We start from the raw sequence: 16,404 nt of genomic DNA on the forward strand, positions 1-16,404 counted from the left end.
AATATTCTGTAGATGTTTTTAGGTCCATTTAATATATGATGTCATTTAATTCATATGTTTCTCTGTTTATTCTTTGTTCAGATGACTGGTCCATTGGAGAAAGTGGGATAGTCAAGTCACCTACTACTACTGAGTTGGCATTAATCTGAATCTTAAATTCCAGTTTCCAGTAGTTTATGAAATTTGTTGCACTAGAGTTAGATGCATATAAGTTCATGATTGTAATGTCTTCTTGGTCAATTTTTCCATTGATCAGAATGAATTGATATTTTCATCTCTTTTGGTTAGTTTTAATTTGTAAGATATGAGAAATATTTTGTTTTATAAAATATAAGAACTTCAACACCTTGTTTCTTCATGCCATTTGTTTGGAATATTTGTTCCATCCTACTACCTTAAGGTACTGCCTCCTTGAATATGAGATGAGTTTCTTATAGAAAACAAAAGATGAATTTGGTTCCTTAATCTATTCACTTAGCCTATGTCTTTTGACTGTGGTGGTGAAGCCAGTGATATTTAGTTATTACTGAATAACTAATCTGTCTGAGTCTAGTGAGCTTATCTGAGTTCATTGTTTTAGGAAGATCAGCTCTTCTTCATCTAGCAGCAATCAGATGCCAAAACATCTTCAGATAAAATTGGGGTCTGCTGTTCATTTTCCCAGTTCTATGCTGGATTATTGTCTGCCTGAGTTTGCATGGGACTTGTGTATGCTGACACCATTGCCATAGAATCGTATGATCAGGTTCCCAGGAGCTTGTAGGACTGTTTCTAAATTTTCATGCACCTCCTCCCTGGCTCTTACAATCTTTCTGCCCACCTCTTCCATGATGGTCCATGAGCCTTGGGTACATGAAGTTTAATAAAGGGGTCCTGTCCAAGGACAAACATTCAGCAGACTCTTGGTCTATACACTTTGGCCATCTATGACCTTTTGTGTTCCTGGCCCTCTGCTGGATGAGGGAACTTCATTATTGAGAACTGAGAAATTCGTTAGTCCTCTTCTTTATCCCTGCTCTATGTTCCATGAGCCTTAGGTGTAGTGGTTAGATTGTAGATGTGTCCCTTAGGCCTGGGCAGTTCATAGACAATTTCCATGTGTGACCAGTGTGGTACTTGGTAACAGACTCTGACTGATACGAAATGAGCTTCTTTGATGAGTGGTGACTGGGATATTCATCTGTAACTATAAGGGTACATATTCTGCACATAGTAAGAAATCACAATAGTCTAGTGATGTGACAGTCTTAGGGTTTTCTCTAAGATCTATGACCACTCCAGCCATGTGTATTAGGTTATGTTTACAGTACACACTTGAATATCCTCACTTTGGGTGGGCTTTTAGTCAAATTAGATAGCTGTGGATTGCCCCCATGATAAAAGTGCCACTACTGCATCAAGGACGTATGCTGTGCTGCCATTGATGTGGTTATTTGGTCTTGAAGCTGGGATTGGATCGTCCATTCGCATTTTCCCTTGGCACCTTCATAACACTCTCCAAGGCTATGAGCTCTAGCCTTCAGGGGAAGTGGTTTCAGGTGAGTTGCAGGTCTAAAGCTACAAATCCTGTGTCCAAAGTATGTTCTGTCTTCAGCAATAGGGTCTTACCTTCAAGTTTTAGGAGGCCATCAAGGGCTGTGGCAATAGCCTGAATAACTTTGGGAGTCACTTGGACCACCCTGGCCAATAACTAAAAGGAAGGTATCTCCTGTCTGGCACTGTTTCTTGTTATGTGGCCTTTAGCTGTACACATGGACTCATGTAGAGACAATGTATGTATAATTTGTCAGTAGATTTTTGGACTTAACATAGTTCCCTCTGGTTTCTTAAGATTATCTAGGCATTATTTATCATTCCTCTCTCTCTCTCTCTCTCTCTCTCTCTCTCTCTCTCTCTCAATGTCTAACCCTTCCACCGTGGTTTCCCCATTTAAAGTGTCCTCATTTTCCCTATTTCTTCCTTGATAATACCCATCTCCTATGGACAGACCTCTCTTGAGCTCCTTGTTTCCCTCTATCCCCCTGATTCCTTGTATAATCCTCCTTCCCCCTTTCCATTTAAATAAGCCCATTTTTATCCATTTCTCCCTATGTAACCCCTGTTCCATACTGTTCTTCTCACTCGGGTTCTTTCTTTCCTTTACCTCCCTGGTTCCTTTTCATTATTCTGGTTCCTGTAATTATATGTGGATACTTACTGACTTACAAGGATTTGGTGCTAGGATTCACATATGAGGGAAAACATACATCATTTGTTTTTCTGAGTCTGTGTTACTGCACTTTGTATAAAAGGTTCTAGTTCCACCCATTTACCTGCAAATTTCATGATTTTATATTTCTTGACTGCTGAGTAGAAAACTCCATTGTGTAAATGTACCACATTTTCATCATCCACTCGTCAGTTAAGGGACACGTAGGCTGCTTCCATCTCTTAGCTATTGTGAAAAGAGCAGCAACAAACATGGATGTACACATGTCTCTGCAATAGGATGAGTCCTTTGGGTATATGCCACGGAGTGGTATGTCGGTCAGATGGTATGTTCATTTGTAGTTTTTCAAGTTCTCCAACACTGCTTTCCATAGAGTTTGAACAAGTTTGCAACCCCACCAGCAGTGTATGAGCATTCCCATTTCCCAACATCCTCTCCAACATTTGGTAACATTTGTTCTCTTGATGTTAGCCAGTCTGACTGGGGCAAGGTGAAATCTTAAAATGTTGTTAACTTGCATTTCCCTAATTACTAATGACATTTGACACCTTTTAAGATGCTTCTTAGTCATCTTTATTTCTTCTTTTCAGAACACTCTTTTCAGACCCTTAGCCCATCTTTTAACTGGGTTACTTGTTTTCTTGATTCTTTGTTTTTTGAGTTCTTTATATATTTTGGATGTTAAACCTCTATCAGCTGTGTTGCTGGTGAAGATTTTCTCCCACTCTGTGGGTTTTCTCCTCACTTTCTTAATCGTTTCTATTAAATTTGAAAACCTAAAAGAAGTGGACAAATTTCTAAATGTATGGAAACCACCAAAGCTAAACCAAGAAGAGATCAACAGCTTAAACAGACCCATAACAAATGAGGAAATCAACGCAACATTACATAGCTCCCTGACTTAAAGACCACACAAACCCAGACAGATTCACAGAATTTCACTAGTCCTTAAGAATATCTACAACTAATACCATTTAAATTATTTTAAAAGATTGAAACAGAGGGAAAACTCTCAAATTCTTTCTAAGATACCACTATTACTCTAATACCAAATCTAGGAAAACACACAATAAAAAAGAAAGCTATAGGCCCATATCCCTAATGAATATACATGCAAAATTTTTCAACAAAGTACTCACAAATTGCATCAAAATGATCATCCATATTCCATTCCTCTCTCCTACTCCCATCCTGTCCCCTTCCAGCTTTGAGCCCAAGCAGGCTCCTATTGCTCTGCCTCAGATTTCTGGACTAGCTTCCTAATCCAGACTAGCTAAATATCCTAACATAGACTTCTAAGTCCCTCCTCAATTGGTGCCCCCATCACCACCATCCCTAGCTTCTGATCAGCCAAACAGACCTGCCCATCTAGGACCCTGAACTACAAGATAAGACCCTACTGGTAAAGACAGGACATACTTCGGATACAGGACTTTGAGCATTGGAGCAGGAACTGACCTTGAAGCCTTCTATCTGAAGTTTAACTCTTATAATGCTAAATGATAATATGCAAACTCTAAGGGGAAAAAAAACAATTAGTAGTCCAGCCCAGGCATTAAGCCTAATAACCATAACAACCTCTACAACTAAGGCTCATGGAACATAGCAGAACAAGGGGTAGAGAGAAAAGCAATGCATCCTTCAACTCTCATCAGCCCAGCTTCCTTATACAACAGAACATGATACACAGAGAAGGTCCCACAATTGACCAAGTTTTAAAGAACAAGAGACTATAGAGCATGTGTTACTAGATAGAACTCTTATATTAAACCTCACCTACCCATGTCCATTGTGGAAGAGGGGGCAGAAAGATTCTGAGAGTCAGGACTGGTTCACGAACACAGGAAAACTGATGCTTTAAGGCCACTGGAAGCTTACACTTGCAAACCTGTGACAATGACAACATGGAGCACCAGACCCACGCCAACTCAGACAAGGGCCAAGAGTGGACAGAGAGAAATGGGTGGCATGCCAGCCTTAGACTAAGAACTGCTGGAGACTGATTAGTACTGGGTGAGGGAGAGTAGGCCTTACACGTGATCTCTAGATAGGCTGCTTAGACTCCAGTGGATGAATTTGCACTGAAGGATATCTGGATACAAATACTTGACTGGATAAGACTTAACATGTTTATGGGAATATGTGAAGTCCAGTGGGGAGTTGAGAGGGTGTGGATAGGGGAGGAGGGTCTAAATTTGATTAAGAACTGCTGTAAGAAATGTACAACAGGTCAATAAAAGTTTTTTAAAGAAAAGAAAAAAATAGAAGCAAATAAAACAAAGAGTCCACCTGGGTTTTACCCGAATGTTGTTTCATTTGTTTTCTTCACTTCTTCCTCCACTAATATCAGGAAATCTTTAGAGATTTGGACCAATAACGTGGAGTAATTCTTCTAATTAGGACTTCTGAGCATTGGGGCTCTAAGGCCACGTAATAGTCAACCACCAGCCCATCCCTCTAGTCCTGCAGTTTGATATCTTCAGTGTAGCTGACCCCATGTTTCTCTTTCTTCTCTCCATGGTTGTCCTCTACAGGAAGCTCCCATCAGACACAGTACTCTTCAGTCCTGAGGACACTTCCTGAGACATCACTGGACAGCAGCATGGGAAGGTCTTTGGGTCTGTCCTCCTTGGTCCTGACCCAGGAGAGAAGCAGCCGAACTCAGTAAGTACAGAGGGACCTGTGTACCTGCGGAGGGTGATTAGACATATTGTTTCCTTATTGTGATGAAAAACTGACAGTTTGATGTGTAGATGATTTAAACTATAGCATTTCTGAGGAATTAGACTTTGGACATTTTGGTTTTAGCACAGTCCAGAAATCATATTCCAATCATCTTTCACCACAGTCTTCATACCTTCCCTAAATGTGTAACAAATGTGTCCTTCTAAACTGATTCCTAAGCAGACAGGCTCATGATGGTGATGATAAGGAAGATGAGACGGATGACATTCTCCCAAATACAGTGAACCATTTTGAGAGCCTCCTAAGTCCCGGGCACTGAGGGGTGTTCCATGGAGCTTGTTTCATTTCATGGGTTTCATTGATCTACGATTATGAAGGCCAGCTTATTTGAGATAAGTCCCACCACACTTGACTTATTATTGTTACCTTACAACAAGTGAAAGAGCATATTATTATTATATAACTTATAGTAGATTGTTACTTAGAAAACTGTACTTAAACACACTCATGTGATTACAAATGCAGACAATGTTATTAAATTATCCTGGCAGGTTGTTTCTTTGACAACCATCAAATCATTTCACTTTCTCTCACCTGAGTAGCACACACCTTTCCCTATTTCTCTCTCTCTCTTTCACTCTCTCTTTCAGTTTGTGTCTCTCCATCTCTCTCTCCTTTGTATTCCTGATACTTCATCAAGCAGAGCACTGGGTGTACCAGGTGAATGAATTAATCCAATGCCTTAATGATAGCTGCAGATCACGGGCTAAGGCCACACAAAGAGTATACGCATGGTCACATATCTGTCTTTTTGCCACTCCTGGATAGTCCTGCAGCTTTCCACAGTCATCTTTCACATTTGCTTTATCCCACATATTTTCAAATGGAGATGATTTCTCAGTTTGATCCCTGTTTAGGAACATGGACATTATTTGAACATGTGCCTAGGATGTTCCTGTAACAAGACCTTTGGATTCTTGCTTAAGACTTGATGCCTGGGAAAAACTGAATGTGTTCAGTGCATCTCATACAGGGTTTCATAATTTAACGTTTAATGCTGTCACCTCCACTTACCTCATCTGTGGCATAAAACAATTTGTTAGTATCTCTGAACCTCAGCCTTTTCATCTGAATGCATTATGGCTTTAGACCACTGTATTTTGTTCTGTGCGATTTTAATGTGTATTTTGTAAAATTATGGAAAACTAAGCTGAGGAGATACTCTAGTCAGTAGAGTGCTTGCCTCAGTGGATTGCATTCCTCACAAGCACAAGGACCTTAGTTTGATCTCAGAATCCACATTAAAAAGAAGCTGGGCATTGTGTCATGTGTTTGTCATCTAAGCACTGGGAATGTGGGAAGGTGTGGAAGGCATATCCCTGTTTCTTTCTGGATATCAGCTCTATCTTGAGTTACAGGCCCGTGTCAGAGTTTCTCAAATATAAAAGAAAGCGGAGAGTGCCTGGGAATGACAACAGAGCTAGACTGCTGGTTTCCACACGTGCACACACATTTACAAGTGCACGTGTATACACATGAACATTCACACATAAACATAAATACACATGTATAAAAACAAAGTTATGGAAATTTTTGATAGTAGTAGCATTGAAAACCATAGATTTAATGTTAAAACACTCTGGTAAAATGCCCTTTGATGGGAAGTTATCTCGTTTCTGTGTGAGGACATTTTATTTTTGTCTTTGTCTATTTCCTTATGTTTGTAGACAAGTGACTGTTAGTTTTACTTCTGATTTCCAGAGCCTTTGCATTATCTTGTCCTGTAGAAATCTATGAAAAAATAAGATCCTGTGTAAACACTGAATGGATGTATCCTACATTGACTTCAACACACTTGGTGCTTTCCTGGCTGTGATTTCTTCTCTTTTTAGGAATATTCCACAGAGTTACAGACAAAACAAAATGGACCTATAGCTCCATTGAAATGCGTAAATCATTCACAGCCTATGGTAGTCATTTTCATGGTTGTAAAAAGAGATGAAGCAGTTGAAGCATCAGATTAACCTTAGCCTTCGGCGAGACCCAGAACAGACACTACGTTGCTCTAAGTTTCAAGTACCCTTAAATTACATTGATTAATAAAGACACTCTTGCCTTAATGATAGATTTATTTATTTAAAAGGAAACCACAGACAAAATATGCATTAGTTGTCAAACTTAGATTTCTTTTCACACATTTATTGGAGATATATGTTAGTCTGCTTTTTCTGTTTATAAAAAGTAAAAGAACCATGAAGAGAAGTGGGCAGGAAAGCACCAAGCTGCAGGCCAAGATACATCACAGAGCTTCTCACTATTTTGGGTCCATTGCCATTTGCAGACGGCACACCAACATAAACTTGCTGTTTCCATAAAAAGGAATGCTTAAGCAAAAAATACATCAATCAGGGGCTGAAGAGATGACTTAGTGGTTATGAGCACTGGCTGCTCTTGCAGAGGACCCAGGTTCAATTTCCAGCACCCACATGGTAGCTAATAACCATACATATCACCAATTCCAGGAGAATCTGATGCCGTCTTATGACCTCTGCAGGCATTGCACGACACGGGTGCACTTTCATACAGGCAGGTAATACTCTCATACACATAAAATAAAAATAATAATATATTTTATAAATACCTTAATCAGTGCTTATTGAGCTAGAGACTTTCCTCAACTGTCACCCATATATTGTCCTGGGTTTAACCTGTTTCGGAGATTGAAACCACCGGGAAAAGATCACAAGACCCAATTCAAATTTTAAAAAAATGTTTTATTCATTACTTTTATTTTATGTCAATGTGTGTATTACCTGCATGTAAGTAAGTGAACCTGTGTTGCACAATGCCCAGAGAGGACAGAAGAGGCCTTTGGATCCTTTGGAAATAGAGTTACAGCCAGTTGTTAGCTGCCATGTGGGTTCTGGGATTTCAATCCAGGTCTTCTGCAAGAACAACCAGCGTTGTTAACAGCTGAGCCACCTCTCCAGCCCCCCATTACAAATTTTAATTAGTCAAATTTATTAGTGCTATAGCTGTCCATGGTCACTTAGATTCAGGACGCACAGCCCCAAGGGGACAATGAAACTAGTTTATAAAGGCGAAAACCACAAAAATCATAAGAATTTCATCACACATGATAGTGCCATGAGGTGGTTCTGAGTATGGTCGGGATGGCCCAAGTTAGCAGATAAGCAAACTATGGAAGCCAAAACAAACTTTTTTTAGTTCTTCTCTTAACAGATGTATAGAGACCTTGACAGTAAGGAACTTTCTGATTAATATTGTTATTCAGACTTCTTGGCTAGGCAAGAAGCACAGCTGCAGTGCCTAGAAGGTGACCAAGGTCAGCTACTCCAAAGAGAGCACTATTCTAAAGGGAAGCAACTAAGTTCAGACTTGACCTTGAAGCTGGGTGTTTTTCTAGCTTCTGAGGTTTAAAGTGGCTTTGTACAAAATGAAAAAAAATGAAGTTACTTTGGCTATTGCAGTTTGGGGACTCCATTTGGGGTCATTACAAACCTCCCTTTTCTATCAGTCAGTAAGAGTACAGAGAAGAGATATAGCAAGTTAATTATTCAGGACTTAATTATTTATATGTGATCTCCAATCCCAGGACACTGTGGCCTCTACTGGCGCTTAAAGAAACATTATTCCCCTGAAGGATGCAATTTGTTGGTGTGTTATTATAAAGTAATTGCTACTGGACAAACAGTTGTGTTATTTGATGGCAGATCTCAAGAATAAAAGGACATTCATCATAATGACTGAATTTTTATTATGAAAAGAAATGTAGGTTATAAATTATAAAACTGAATATGTATCATGAGAGAAATGTTATCCATCAACACCTTATGCAGCACTATCTTCTTTTCAACATGGAGATGTATATGGATTTTGGAAATATTATCATAATAAAATTACAAGTCAGAAGAGGTCTCTCCTTCAGATAATGCTGTGCATTATGTAAAGCGTTTGAAATCAATACATTTATTACCCAAGATCTAAGAGTTACTTGCTGACACAAAACAGTAGCTTTCATGAGGAAAAGGTGTGTATTACTTATATGACATGTAGATGACTCTACGGTAGGTTTAATAACTTTATGACTTGCAAAGCAATACTGACATGAAAACTGTTGTCTAGCAATTTTGTCCAAGATAAAGCCTTTCTTCAACTTTAGAAGGAGCCTGTGTAAAGAACAATATTCTACAGAAAGATAGAGAACAAGATATCTAAAGGGAGATAAGGAGCAAGATGCTCAATAGGAAGGTAAACAGCCTGTCGTTTTTAGGGTGTTCAATCCTGCAAGGAAGCTTGCTAAACCCAGGAAGTAAACACTTCAATAGATTCAGGAAGTCTGGGAAATTGACTAGGTTCACTAGGCCACTCCATCCCTAAGCTTCTGTAAGCCCTAAGGACTGCTGAGGGACACTCAGGCCAGCCAAGGTGCTGGGAGGATGAAGATCAGCAGAGCTGCCTGGAAGAAGCAGGGATGAACTGAACTGCCTGGAAGAGGCTGAGACCTGAAAAAAAAAAAAAAAAAAAAAAACATCTACCCTGGTGAGCTGCCTCAGGCTGTGAAGTGAGTTTTAGGTGTCCTTTTTCTTGAGTAGAGGTGGGCTTTTGGTGATGCAGCTGTCTTTCAGTAATCTCTATTCTTGTAAGTAAACCCTGGCTCATACTGCTGTAAGTAACACCAATAAGGCTTGTTGATTCACCAAGCTGGATTTTGGTGGTAATTTTACATTGGTTTACTGCTGGTCCTGTGTCTGGGGTGAGTAGGTGTGTGGAAAGTGTCACACAATAAAAATATATGCAAGAAAATATGCTCAACACCCACACGGTGGCTGGAAACAGTCTATAACACCAGTTCCAGGGGATACCTGTTAACTTTGATGGTAACTGTGCAGAAGAATAGAATCACACAGAGATTCCAAAAAGTAAAATTTTATGTGTATTTATTCAGATCTCTATAGAATGTCTATGGCCATATCATTCTGAATGTGTGTGATCTTGACAGACTTCAACAAAATATACTTGATATGTAAATATTTAAAGTGGGTATTATTAATAGTGGTAATAATAAATGTTTATAGAACATTTTCTAAATATCAAGAAACATTCTAAGACAGTGGTTAGCAACTTTAAAGAAAGAAAGAAATACAAAGCTTTAAAGGCATTATTATTGTTTAATTGTTGGGTTTTTTTTTGTCTGAGGAGAGAGACCAAATATTTAAGTACTGGCGCAGGCGAATATATTGTTATACCAGGTTAAAAATATCTAAACAATCTCAAAAGTTTTTGCTGAAATTTTCATACTACAATCATTTATATAATATTTTATTTTCATTTTTGGTATGATGAAATTCCTCATTTGTGTTTATAAGCCACTCTATACATTTGCTCTTTTTTCTTCTCAATGAATTAAATCAGCTCAGGTTGGTGTCTTAACTCTGATGAACTGAGCTTCAGTCCCTGTATTGGGAAGACTGAAGAAAAGTCAATTCAGGCATCATGGAGACTGACAGGCTGTAACCTTGTAGCTAATGATGTCCTCCACTGTATATGAGAGAGAGGGCTTGTTATGCAAAATAGTAAATAGTGATAAGCACTGTCACCATTCCATTACAGAATATTGAATCAACAGAGTGATAGGTAAAACCCGGATATATCACCACTCAGAAGGACTCCAACAAAAGCAAAGTTTATTTGGGAAGTCACCTGGGGTGACTTTCAAACTCCAGGATTGAGGAAAGCCCACCAGTTTGCAGGATGCTGGCTGGAGGCTTTTATAGGGGGTTAGGGAATGCGGAAGATGGGAAAAATAATTCAAAATAGTTTTGGCAGGATGTCGGGGTCTATACATTGTGAAACTTATGGGGGGGGAAGCAGCTTGTGCTGAGACAGGTCTTGCAGCAGTTGGGTCCTAGGAACCGAGGCCTGTTTATCTCCTAAACTTACCTGGAGAAACAGACTACATTGAAACTGTCTCCTCGTGGTTGGAGCAGTAGCTGCTGACTCAATTCCTGTTTTTTGGAGGCTCCATGGCCTGTCTTGTGAGGCTCTACTGCACTGGGGTAGGGTTGCTTGCAGACCTGGACTCTAACACACAGTTGGAGCCGTTTTCTCACTACATATTTATGAAGTTGATAAAAAAGAGAAGTGAATAAATAAATTTTCAGATTTTTTAAATTACTTTTATTTCTAGTGTACTTTGCTCATAACTGCCTCCAAATTAAATAACGATCCAAATAAAATTATCATTTAATCTTTTTTATAAACAGCAGGTGCAGTACTCTCTAATGCTATATTTCCTCTCTGACATGATAGAAAATGTCCATTTAATTATCTATATTTCTCAAATTTTGATGTCTCCCAAAGTCAATAATAAAAGAAGTAAGCTTACTACTTTCAAATGATAATTAGTCTTTGACCAAGGAATAGATGAAATACAGGATGAAAATAGACAAGTCCAAGAATGGTAGATGTTGAGAGTATAGACAGGAGCGTAACAATATGTTTCCTTTAAGAAATAACTTGAATTTTGTGTCAAATTTTGCAATTTCAGCTATTATATGATCTGCTAAAAAGTATTTTATACCACTTTCTTAGAATACAATAGGTATATTTGTCTGGTGCTTAATTCCATTTAGAAATTACCATAAGTTCTTTTATTAAATATGGAAGAATCTTTCTCATCCTCATATATTTTTCAGAAAAAGATTAAACTGTGTTTTACTATGAACATAAATTTGTTACCCATAAAGTTCTTGGCCTTCTAATCTTGTTAAATTGAGTGACTCTCAGAAAGGGGCATAGTGCAGAAAGTTTTCTAATAGTGGTAAGTATTGTTGAAGGTGCATACATCTGAAGTATAAATATTTCACTTGTTAATTCTCATTTTTAAAATATATATCATGTGGTGTTCATACTTGTAAACAGATGATTGAAGCATGATGACAGCTCTTTGAGAACAGTTTTCACTGTATAATGTGTTTAAGGATAGATGAGCTGTTCAGCAAGACCCAATCTCTAGCAAAACAAACAAAACAGAACAAAACAAAACATCACTCAGCAACAGATTCTGAATATTTAAAAAAAACTACCTCAAAAACAAATTCCAACACACACATGCACAGAGACAGAGAGGAGGGAGAGAGAGAGAGAAAGAGAGAGACAGACAGAGAGAGAGAAAGACTCATGTATATAAAGTTTTTGGATATGTTTGAAAACACTTGTGATCCCTGTGTTCACAAATCTGAGGCAAGAAAATTGCTAGAACCATGACTTCAAGAATATCCAGATTCATCTAGAGAGAGAGCCAATATAAAAATAGCAAATAAACAATTTTTACATATCATGTATGTATAAGTATGTATCAGAGTGTATATATGTATCATTCTATCTACTTATCTATTGAAGAATTGGTCACTGTACCTACAAAATGATGTCGTTGATCTTTTTTTTGTTTTGATCTTCTGTATTTTGAAGGTGTCCTAGTAATAGAGAATCACAAAATCTGACACTTGTCTCAGAATTCTACCTCATGGGATTCTCTGAGGACCCTGAACTTCAGCCCTTCCTCTTTGGACTGTTCCTATCCATGTACTTGGTGTCTGTGCTTGGGAACCTGCTCATCATCCTGGCTGTCAGCTCTGATTCCCACCTCCACACCCCCATGTATTTCTTCCTTTTCAGCTTGTCCTGGGCTGATATGGGTTTAATCTCCACTACGGTTCCAAATTTGATTGTGAGCATCCAAATCCACAGCAGAGTCATCTCCTATGTGGGCTGTCTCACTCAGATGTCTCTTTTTCTCTCTTTTGGATGTATGGATGCCATGCTTCTGACTGTGATGGCCTATGACCGATTTGTGGCCATCTGCCATCCCTTGAACTATCATGTCATCATGAATCCTCGTCTTTGTGTCACTTTACTTCTGGTGTCTTTTTTCTTTAGCTTTGTGGAAACCCAGGTTCTGACACCTTCACAAAGAGCATAGTTCAATATTTAGTTAGTATTGTGTATGGTATGTTTCCCATCTCAGGGATCCTTTTTTCTTACTACAAAATTGTGTCCTCCATTCTGAGCATGCCATCCTCAAGTGGGAGGTCTAAAGCCTTCTCCACCTGCAGGTCTCACCTCTCAGTTGTTTTCTTATTTTGTGGAATGGGAATTGGCATATATATATTGGATCAATTCTTTCAGAGTCTTCCACAAACAGTGCTGTGTCCTCACTGATGTACTCTGGGCTCACCCTATGCTGAATCCCTTCATCTACAGAAGTTCCCTGAGAATGTTCTATGATAGAATAATTTAATCTCAGAGTGTACATCATCCATTTCTAATATAACAGCAGCGGACAGGAAAATAAAAAGGAAGCACAGAGGTAAAGGGAAAGAAAGAGCCTGAGAGAGAGCTAGAAAATAATAGTTGGAAATGTTAACAAGGGGGAAATGAGGGAAATGGAGGTATTCAACTGAGAAAGGGGAGGAAAAGACATACAAGGAACCATGGTGGTAAAGGGGAAGAAGGAACTCATGAGAGGGGGAATAATAGGAATAACAGGTAATCAAGCAGAAAATGGGGGAAATGAGCATACCTAAAGTGGGGAAGGAGACAGAGAGAGTGTGAGAGGAGGGATAACTAAAGCTTAGGTGATGTAAAAAACTGTGGTTGAGTGTACTAACTCAACCCCTTCCTAAAAAATACACATACAATATCTGTACATGAGTCCATGTGTGTGCCTGAAGACTATATAAGAACACAGATCCAAAAAACATAGTTTATTCCCACAACCCTTAATTACCTCCCAGAACTTGAAGGTGAGACCCTATTGCTGAAGACAGGAAATACTACGGACACAGGACTTAGAGCAACGGAGCTGGAAATGACCTGGAAAACACTTCCCTGAAGTCTAACTCTCATAATTCTAGAGGATGCTATGCAAGCTGCTAAGGGAGAAAAATCAATCAATGGTCCGATCCCAGCTTCAAAGTCTAATAACCACTATAATGATCGACACAACACATGTAGCGGTGCAGTAGTGGCACTTTTATCTAGGGGGTAATCAAGAGCTATTTAATTGAACTTAAAGCTCTCTCAATGGGAGGGAATTCATGGGTGGCACTGTAATCATAGCCAAACACACATGGCTGAAGACGTCATAGATCATAGAGAAAACCCTATCTCTGTCCTAACTCTGGACAAATGAACTCTCTTACTGTATATTAAATATGGATCCTTATATTTACAGACAAGTGCACCATGCACCACTCATCAAAGAAGCTTCTTTTTTTGGAACAGATGAAGGATATTACAGAGTTCCACAACTGGTCACACACAGAGAATATATGTCTGAGAGGTGCCCAGCTCTAAGTGACACATCTACAGTGGAACCTCTATACCTAAAGCTCATGGAACATAGCAGAATAGGGGGTAGAGAGAACACTAATATACCCCTCAAATCTCACCAGTGAAGCTTCCTCCTACAGCAAAGTGTGATGCACACAGCCGGCCACATCTAAGTTTTAGAGAACAGGAGACTGCAGAGTGCGTGTCCCTGAATAAGACTCTTACAATTAAACCTCACTTACCCATGGCTCAGGAACCATTGTGGAAGAGGGAACAGAAATATTGTAAGAGCCAGGTTTGGTGCATAAAGATAAGGAAACAGAAACTTTCAGGCCACTGGAAACTTGTTCATATGAACTTGCAACAATGGTGACAGCATGCACAAGACCTATGTCAACTCAGTTAAACAAAATCCCAGGATAGCATGAGGGAAATTGGCAGCTGGTTCCAGCCCTAGCCAAGAACTATTGGTAACTGATTACTGCTGGGTGACTTAGAGTAGTTCTTTGAGGGAATGATTCTAGGTAGGCTGACTAGACTCCAATGAATGAACTCGCACAGGGGGGCATCTGGGTACAAACGCTTGACTCAACGTGTATGTCAGAATGCATGAAGTCCAGTGGTTAGGAATGATAATGTGTATTCAGTTCCACTTTATGTTGGGAGTATATAATTTGTCTTTTGATTTTATAGAGGCTTACAGTTAAGATATTTCCAAGTCTCAGAAAAGACTTTGGAATTTTGAATAATATTGAGACTGCTAATGACTACGGGGACTTTTAAGACTGAACTAAATGCATTTTGCATTTTACTTATTTTTAAACAATTTATTGAGAATTTCATACATTATAAGCATATAAGGTGTTTTGATCAAATCCATGCTCACTCCCTCCCTTCCAACTCCTCCCATATCTCCCCATTATTTTTTTCTTTTTATTTTTTTTCTTCCTTCATTTATTTATTTTTATGGGGCTTTTGCATACTCTAACATTCCCCCCTCTGAAGAGGTAACCCTAAAATCTTTTAAGGATTAGATACAAGCACCAAAATCCTTTTGACATGTTTTGCCTTTGGAACAGAGTATTTGCTAACAGTCCCAAGGACATTTTGACTTTTAACCAAGAAACTGGCTACTTTTCTTTGGGGTCTTTTTACCCTAACTGCCTAGCCAATTCCTACCTCCTGTTCTTATCATGCCATCCTCTGAAGGGGTTACCCAAATTGAGAACAGGAAATCAGGAGGCAGACTGCTCTGGCTTCTTCCATGCTGAACAGGGATGTGGGGTGAGGCAATTAGAGTACCCCTTCAGTGGGTCTAACTAAAAGACTCCCAAATTGAATAACTCTTATCTCTAAGTTGAAAAGCAAGTCCTCGGATCGTGAATAGGAGATGTGAAAGAGAAGTAAAGGTAAGAGTAATTAGCATTACAAGTTCTAGTAAGGGAACTAGAAAAAAGTCAAAACAGGGCAATTTTCAAATGTTCATCTGAGAGTCCATCGGAATTTCTTGACAAGGGCTTCCAAAAGCATCCCTCTATTGGGTTCCTCTTCATTTTTATTTTGTCTTCCAAGACTGGATTCTAGAGTAATGGATTCAGGATTTGTTTTCAGGTATTTTGATAGCTGTTGGAGTAGTTAGAATCAGTGTCAGTTCCCTCTCAAAGGCTTCTAAATAGGGGGAGAAAAAACATTATCCATCATTTTTGAGCAATAGCTGGTTGTCTCCCTTTGCTACAGGTGGGAGCCCAAGATTTGAAGTCATAAATCTGAGAAGCCCTTTCTGGTTAGGAACAAAATCATTAATGAGAAATAATTATCTAAATAACTTTTTGTACAGACTTAAGCCTAATATCTGTGAAGTGTACTCCCTTGAACTCTTAAAGAAGTATACTGATGACTTTACTCTTTGGTTATAATTTCCTTTTGGGTGTTTAAGACCATACAGGTGGCCCAAATAAATCAATTTATTTTCACACATAAGGTCATTTGAGGATCTGTTCTCAGGGGACACATGGGCTTGGGAGGATCTTTTGGCTCCTTTCTTTGACCAGTTCCATCTATGTGAAGAGAAGTCAAAGGTCCTGTTCGACCATGTCTGGCTTCACTTGGAAGCATGAATGAGTTGTTTCGTCTGAGTTGACCCTCCTTTTTGT

The 16,404-nt window shown here is 39.0% G+C and overlaps 1 pseudogene; it reads left to right on the forward strand.

Annotated features, from left to right (window-relative positions):
• LOC115067341 overlaps positions 1 to 13,217 on the forward strand; it is a 23,824-nt pseudogene extending 10,607 nt beyond the window's left edge.
• Positions 13,218 to 16,404: the final 3,187 nt, after the last annotated feature.

This window comes from Nannospalax galili, unplaced genomic scaffold, assembly GCF_000622305.1.
Source record: "Nannospalax galili isolate Female #2095 unplaced genomic scaffold, S.galili_v1.0 scaffold1806, whole genome shotgun sequence".
Taxonomy (NCBI): Eukaryota; Metazoa; Chordata; class Mammalia; order Rodentia; family Spalacidae; genus Nannospalax; species Nannospalax galili.